At 40.9% G+C, this 8,175-nt stretch overlaps 2 non-coding genes across 2 annotated transcripts; one reads left to right on the top strand and one right to left on the bottom strand.

The window, feature by feature from the left end:
• Positions 1–2,160: 2,160 nt before the first annotated feature.
• On the top strand, positions 2,161–2,231 carry TRNAG-GCC (transfer RNA glycine (anticodon GCC)). The gene has a single exon. It is a non-coding gene; the product is annotated as a tRNA-Gly (tRNA).
• Positions 2,232–2,525: 294 nt separating this feature from the next.
• Positions 2,526–2,597, bottom strand: TRNAA-CGC (transfer RNA alanine (anticodon CGC)). The gene has a single exon. It is a non-coding gene; the product is annotated as a tRNA-Ala (tRNA).
• Positions 2,598–8,175: the final 5,578 nt, after the last annotated feature.

Genomic DNA, 8,175 nt, shown 5'->3' with positions numbered 1-8,175 from the left:
TTTAAAAGTGAGCTGGTGGAAGGGGGTAAAGAAGATGCTGGCCAAAGAAGGTGGTACTCCACCAGCCAAAGATCCTGAGGCACTTTTAGTAAGCTACAGTCCTTCAAAATGCAATTTTTAAAATATTTATTTATTTATGCATACAAGAACTGGTGTGTAGGCTAGAGGTATTGTTATAGGACAGGGAGAGGGGTAGCCCAAGCCCCGCAAACCTGCCTATTCTAAATGGGTTCTGCCATCCGCCGCATCAACACAAAACATATGAGACTTTAATGGGAAGGAACTTTAATACAACTAGGAAACAATACAGGTAAGGCAAAGAGTCTAGTTTCTAAATGAAGCACCCAAATTACCCGTCCCCTCGTGGGTAAAAGTCCATCCATATGGGATCGGCCCAGAACAAGGCCCCAAAGCCTGCTACAAGTCTAAAGCATCTTCCAGTGGGGACCCACAGAAAAGGGTCACAAACAACCAGACAAGCCCGGAAGGAAAAGAGCAAAATCAACATCAAGATAAAAGCTGCCATTGTCACCTCCCCACAGGTCTCACCCACATCTGTGTCACCCAGTCCACGACCAAAAGACAAGCGCAGTTTCTTTACGTGTCTCTAGGCTCCATGCGCCTCCTCCAGGTCTCCTGGCTCCATCCTGCTTCCTTCCTCAGTCTCTTCTGCAGCTTCTCCTCTTCCTGCTCAGCTCCACCCTCCCTTGGGTGGGGCAGGGAACCTCCCCCTTTCCTGGGGACCACCCTGTTGCAATATGGGGATGGGGGTGAGAGGATTCATCAGAGAGTGGGGAGCAGAACAGGCAGATCTACTGAAATACACTGCTGAGGGGAGCAGCAGGTGAGACAGGAAAGATCTGCTGTGCCATGTGCTCCTTGTTGGGCTGGGGATAGGACTTGTGCTGCAGTGGCTGGTGCTAGCTTGATTGTGCTGTGTCTTTAACCCCTGCACTACCAGGAAGGCCCACAAAATGCAATTCAAAAACTGCATTTCTTTTGAATTTTCTCATTTTAAAGAATTAAGATTCTGAGAGGTAAAATGATTTGATATTGTTCTTCCATATCAGATTGTACTCTAGATTTCTTAATTCCTTACTCTCTTCACATCTTTTATGTCTTTATAGTTCATTAATGTATTTGTATTAAAATTTCATTTTGTATCTACACACTAAAAAGTCCTTAAAAAGAATCTTACTATAGGAATCCTTATATTACATCAGTAGCTTTTTATGATCTTTCTCTTACTCCAGTCAACTATCCTTGATACATGCTGTGCTGAGCTACATGCAGTATTCCCTGTGCAAATACAGAGTGATGTATTGTATTGTAAGCAGAACTAACATCCAGATACTAAATATGATACTACATGTGTACCAGTCATGCCTATAAAGCCCTCAATTTCCTCAGGTATTAAGTTGGGGTAATTAAATTACCTACATCACTGGGATGAACTTCATGTGAAATGAACTTAGTAACTTGCACCTAGTAACTGGTATGTGTTTATTATTATTTTCTCACATTTAAAAAAATTTTCTCTGACCATCAAAGTTCCTGCAAATTGTTGGAACTTTCCCTCACAGAGACAAAGGGCTTATGATGTCCAAACCCAGAGCCTTCTAGCTTATATTTAGATTAATTTCCATAAAGGCTTTTCTTTCACTTTACGCTCTCTTCCTTATGTATCCTTGTCCTATAGTTTGCAATTTTACTTCCCATGGTAACTAAAAGATTAGAGTTGAAAGTATTGAAAGTATTTCCAAATTACTTTCTGATTTGGATCACAGCTCTAGTTCCCCTTTACTGCTCCCTAACAGGGATATATTTCTGAATAGCCAAAACGATAAAAGAAAAAAAATGGAGGGAGTTATTAAAATTACCTGTCTGAGGATACAGTGTTATGCATGCTGTACATACTTAACAAAATTTTCATTTGCCCCCCTCCCTCATCAAGGACAGTTTAAAAGGAAATCTTTTCATGAAATTCAACAGAAATTAATGACATTTTTGGTAAATGTTAATGTTTTCCAAATGCTACCATAATTTAATAAAAATTTTATTGCTTGATGTCACATACAAAAATATATAATTACTGTGGTGGGGGGGAGTGCATATGACATTATTTGTCAAATAATATGTGGAGAGACATTGGTTATATGAGCATTGGTGGTTCAGTGGTAGAATTCTCGCCTGCCACGCGGGAGGCCCGGGTTCGATTCCCGGCCAATGCAGCTGAAGTTTTCCCCCTTTTTTCTGTGTTTTAGGTACATTCAAACACACTTAAGGAGCAACATGACTTTCTGCGATTTGAGAAACATGAATCAAGAATGATTTCCCGTTTTCACTCCTAATGTGAGCAACAGAGTGAGCAATTTCCCAGAGAATTGTTGCTTTTTTTCTATTTCCGATTTAGTGGTTTTTTTTTTTTTTGGTGTCCTGAAGTATATAGCAAAATTATACACCGGTAATGGGATACGCAATATTTTAGCTTAAAAACAGAAAAAGAAAAAGCTACGCAGGCTGTTTGGAGATGCCGGGGATTGAACCCGGGACCTCACACATGCGAAGCGCGCGCTCTACCACTGAGCTACATCCCCCAGCCGCGATGAGGCCTTCCAGTACAGGCATTCATTCCGTGTGCCTAGCAATAGGCACGTTCGTAAGACTATTTTGGGGTTCATGCTTCACAACGCATCTCTACCTTTTTCATTCCCATTTTAAAATCTGCTTTTCATGTCGCTCTGACACGCCGCGTAGACAGAAGCTGCACCAGCTCTCAGCGCTCCCGGCCGCTCCTGCAACTCTGGGAAGACCTGATCGTGCGCTCAGCCCAGCCCGGGCGGGCGGGACAGGGTGCTTGGGGGCCCGCCCCGCCCCGCGCCGCCCCGCCCCGCCCCGCCCCGCCGGGCTCCCGGCCGGCCTAGGGCGCAAAGTCCTGAGATCGCCGAGTCACCGCGAGGCCAGCTGCCCCGGCTCCGGCGCTGCAACCCCGACCTCCCCGCGGTGGCGAGCTCCGCTCGCGGGATAGGCGGAGGGCGCGTGGTGCTGCGCCCCAGAAGACCTGCTGCTGACGCGCGCGGGGTGGAGTGGGGGTGGGGGTTTGGGGGGTGGGGGGGGTTTCTGTCGTTTCCAAAAACCGCTTGGATTTACGGCACAAACACCCTGCACCCCAATTAAACCCACATCCCAGGTAAACGCGTTCACGCCAACTTTTCCAGTAACTGGATCATGCAGAGGTGACTGTCAGCTCTTGAGCCCCAAACCCTTTCACAACATGCTTTCTTTTTCGAGGCCCACATTGAAGGAAAAATGGACAGTTACCGTCTTTGTAGCTTGATTGTATGTTAATAAGATCGAGGTGTGTGGGGGACCCGCTCAGGATGGATTTTTCTCTGATATTTACACTTGAACCTTGGGATTGATATGTTATGATGTTAGTGTAAGTTGTGGAACACCTCCTTCCATGTGCTCTGAACCCTCCCTAGCCACTAATCACTCTACCAACCCCAAAGAAAGAAACGTTCCCAGGGTCCTGTGTCCTCAGAAATGGCCTCTCCTCAGTTGTTTGAGTACTAGGTAGTACCATGAGCTAACTTGCATTATAATGAATCGGTGTGTGTGTTTGACTCTTCCTGTTGTAATTTAAACTGATACCACCTGGGAAGTGAGGATTGAGTGGTGGAAGTCTCACACTGGAGGGGAGAGATTTGCTGTCCGGGTTGCTGGGTCACTCACTTCCAGCCCACCCATAAGGCTGACCCCAGCAGGTAGCACAGGAGGGCCTGGACTTTACAGTTCCTTTGGATCTAGCACAGCTCCCCAAGAAATGGTCAGCACGCCAAAAGCCAGAGTAGAAAGCTGAAGTTTCAAAATAACTCTGGGTAAACCACAAGCTTCATAATCAACTCCTAAATGAAAAATAAATAAGTTACTGTGTTTGCTTACAGTAATTTAAATAAATAATGGTTCATAATCAGATTTTGTTTTTAACTAGAACAAACCACATACTGATTTAATACAACTACAATACAGAATGTCCACAAACAAACAACAAAAAAGCCACGTCAGTGGACAGTCACTAGGAGCTCTGTTCCAAGCCCGACTATTTCCAAACTAAACCCTGCATTCCTTCCCGAAGCACTAGAACACGAACCTCTTCAATTGCATTTGAACCTGGAAATGGGGACATAGTTATTTCTCCACTCCAAGATATCAGCAATGCAAATTACAGCTGTAGTGTTCAGTTAATTGTAAAGGAAGCAAGTTTGCCTCTGGTGACTTCATCTTGACATTGTCTTTAAGATACCATTCTCAAGGTATGTCATTTCTTCATCGCGGGAGGTATTGCCTTTCTGAGACTTCAGGCAATTTTGAAATTTCAGAGCTAAGTCCAGAGAAGATTCCTTTTAAATGCACACACCTCTTATCCCATCTGTCCAAGACCCAGTTAAGGGCATTTAATAAAGAAAATGAAGTCAAACTCTAAAGCCAACAGAGTATATGAAGTTGATTTACTGGTGTGATTTAGCCCAAAAGAAAGGCCAATGGGCTTTTTCAGTCGTAGTGGTTGATGGGAAGAGAGAAACAGGAGGGATGCTTTTGGATTATGGGGTCTTTTCAGGAAAAACATTTCTTAAACTGCATCTATTCTGTATACAAATAAAAGTATCCCAGTTCTTCTCACAAAGGAAGAGAGACTGAACAGATGTACAATATTATAGAGCATTAAAAAAATCCAGTTCTTACCCCTATCTTTCCCCTATCTCTCGGTGGGAGACAGAAATCCCTCCCCTCCCCCCCCTTCATATACACACACACACACACACACACACACACACACACACACACACACATACACATCCCATTCATAGGGATTGACCTGAGGTCTCCATTTTCAGACAGGTACATTTATCTCTAGTCCAGTTTCCACCTTCCTTTTCCACATTCTTGTTTTAGCTCTTGGCATGCTTTGTCCAGCAATATAGAGGTTCCTTCCCTCAGAACTGACTCAGCTAAGAGGTTATTCTCAGCCAAGCAGTGATTCTTACTCCTGACTGCACATTAGAATTACAAGCAGAGCCTTTGACTAGTGCTGATGCTTGCCTGAACCCAACCCCAAACCAATTAAATCAGAATCTCTAGGAGTGGATCCAGGCATCAGTATCTTTTGTAAAATCCCAGGGGACTCCAGTGTGTAGTTTAGCCTGAGAGCCTCTGCTTGAGGGCTGGATGCTTGTCAACAAGAGATGTCTGATGATGGTTGTTAATATGTTGTGTTAATTATTTCACAATGCATACGTATATCAAATCACTATGTTGTGTACCTTAAGCAAATAAAATGTTATATGTCAATTATATCTCAATAAAACTGGAAAAGAAAACCCGAGAGTAAAAGATGTTTATTACTAGTCCAATAGTTCTCAACCTTGGCTATATATTGGAAGCAAACTTACATGTTTAAAAAAATACTGATGCTCGAATGCCATCCCCAACTATACTAATTTAACTGGTCTGAGGAAGGTCTGGCATGGGATTTTTTAAAAGGCTTCCCAGGTGACTATATGCAACTAAGGTGGAAGGTGACAGTATCTGAGTGCATGCTTTCACACAACCTTCATCCAGCTGTATGAACAGCCAAACCAGCCATTTTGAAAGTGGGAGACTTGGTTTTCAGATAAGCCCCCACTCAGGAATTAGCATTATTAGAGGATGAAAGAAGTGGACTCATTTCAATTTCTGATATTCCTTCATATAAAATCAAACTGGTGGAGGCAGTGCTCAAATGTTAAAAACAAGCATTTTTAACTTCTTATATTTTGTCTCCTCTACCCCATACCCAGATTATATGAATGTGTCCCTTCAGTCAGGTGTCCCTGCTAACTTACTGGCCAGTAGAAAGGTACAAGAAAAGACTAGAAAAGGTGAGGGGTGAGGGTAATCTGTACTTGGCACTTGGGAATACCCAATACTTATGTCTTCCTACTTGAAAAAGAACTGGATTGCTTTATGTATAACACTTAAAGAAAGAGTCAGCTCTTTGAAATGCATTATTTTGCTCCTTAGGGTCATCACTATTAGTAATTCTTCATCACCACAGTTAATTATCATTAATAACAACCCAAGGGTCAAAAAATCTACTGATTACATTTAAGTCAGAGAAAGTTAATAAACATTACTCTTTTCAATAAGTACCCCAAAATGAAGAATTATAGTGATCATAATTTGCATTTAGAATTATAAGTATTATTGAACAGTAAGCTGTATCTTACTTGGAAAATGCAAATTCTATAATTTAGATTCTGGTTACAAATAGATAGAAACAGAAGGAGGTACATATTTAAGATGACATTTAAGAGAGAAACGATGTTACAAAAACCTGTATTTCTGGAACTATCAATGGTCAGTTTAAAAATGAAAGGATGTTTTACAACTAAAAGAAGAAAAATATATATGAGGTATAAAAGATTTTCTAAATTTAGAAAATCTTCTCAATAATAGATCTTTCTGTAGCTCTATTGTACCAAACCACTTATAAAAGCTGGAAATAAGATGCATATTTTATCTGGTGGTCTCTGACCAAGATCTTTTTTTGCCAACTAGTTAGATTAGTTAGCCCCTTGAGATTAGATATAGTATTTTATTCTATATGAATTCTTTCAGCACCTAGCTCAATAAGCTTATAATATATTCTTGTTTATAATTTCATGTGAGAAATTGTTTAAAAGGATATTTAAGGGCAAATGGGCATAAAGGATTCTTTGTGGGTGATAAACCTATTTAAAAGATATTCTAAAACTGAATTATGGTGATAGTTGTACAACTTAGTAAAATTAACAATAATTAATTCATTGTACAGTTAAAATGTGTAGATTTTATGATATATAAGTTATACCTCAATAAAGTTTAAAAGGCGAGTTATATAAAGGAGTAGAATGTATTAATGATGGAATGGGATTAATATGACAATGAAGGTTCACACACACAGATTGCATAATGATCTAAAAAAGAAAACAAATGAAAGCAGGAAAGTGAAGACAAAAGACAGTGATTTCCTGCCAATAGGGAAGGAAAGGGACAAAGAGCTGTTACATAGATAGGAAAGCTACTGTTTCCAATAAGTGTTACAAGGATAATAAGGACAAACTTTGTGTTGGATGCTCAGCTAAGTACAGAGGAACGTAGAGGTAAATCAAAAGACAGCCTATAAATTCTGTCATGGGGGTTGGCGTGGAGTATTAATGAAAGAAGCAAACATTTAAGAACATTTTACCTTGCCCAAGTTAAAAAATTAGAGGTAGTGAACGCAAAAATGAAGCCAAGTTTATCTCCTGCTTAAATCTGTACCCTGAAGCATTAGCACTGGTGGAAGTCTGAAGAAATGCTAAGTCTGAACCACAGATCGCTGTTTGTCCCAGTTATTTGTCTTCACGTCTGTAACAGATCTGATTTGCAGGTGTACATATGGCCACCCTGAACAATGACCCTCCTCGGCAGAAGTGTGGAGGAAGAGGCACAACTGCTTCCTTAGACCTATACCACAAGTTGTGGACATCATTTTCCCTCGTATCCTACTATCCAGGACTTACTGTTATCGCTAAATCTAGCTGCTAAGTGAGGGTTGTTGAAAAGTGAGGATCAAAATTTAGAGGAAGCCATACCTGCAGGTGGGAGCAGATTTGGTACCAAACAGCCGTGGTACCAAAGGTCTGCACCTGAGAGGTCTGCATCTGAACTTCTGTGAAAGAAACTTTCTTCACATTTAATCCACTTTATCTGTAATGTCTTTTTTTTACAATAGAACCTAAATTCTAATTAATAAAACAATTATTCTTTCTTCGATATTATGTTTCCATGTGGCCCCAATCAGACATACTTTGAAGACAAGCAGTGTTGCCATTGTGTAACACAAGGCTAAGGTTCTCTTGGCTCAGCCAGTGAGGTTGAGCTCAAACAAGCTGAATGGCAGCCAATGATTGTTTCACAGGTAAAGAAATGACATAGGGTGTCGATGCTTCCTTATTGCCAAAAAAGAAAGAGAGGTAAAGACAATTGCACCATAATGAAATATTCTTTCTCAATAGTTCCTCTATATTTTAATAATTATTAATTAATTAGAGACATATTAAGAGGAAAGGGAGCAATAGCTTTCCTTTTCCAACAAGAGGCTTAATTTTC

This window comes from Talpa occidentalis, unplaced genomic scaffold (assembly GCF_014898055.3).
Source record: "Talpa occidentalis isolate TD23 unplaced genomic scaffold, MPIMG_talOcc4v2.1 talOcc4.3, whole genome shotgun sequence".
Taxonomy (NCBI): domain Eukaryota; kingdom Metazoa; phylum Chordata; class Mammalia; order Eulipotyphla; family Talpidae; genus Talpa; species Talpa occidentalis.
This window is presented reverse-complemented; position numbering and strand designations above follow the sequence as displayed.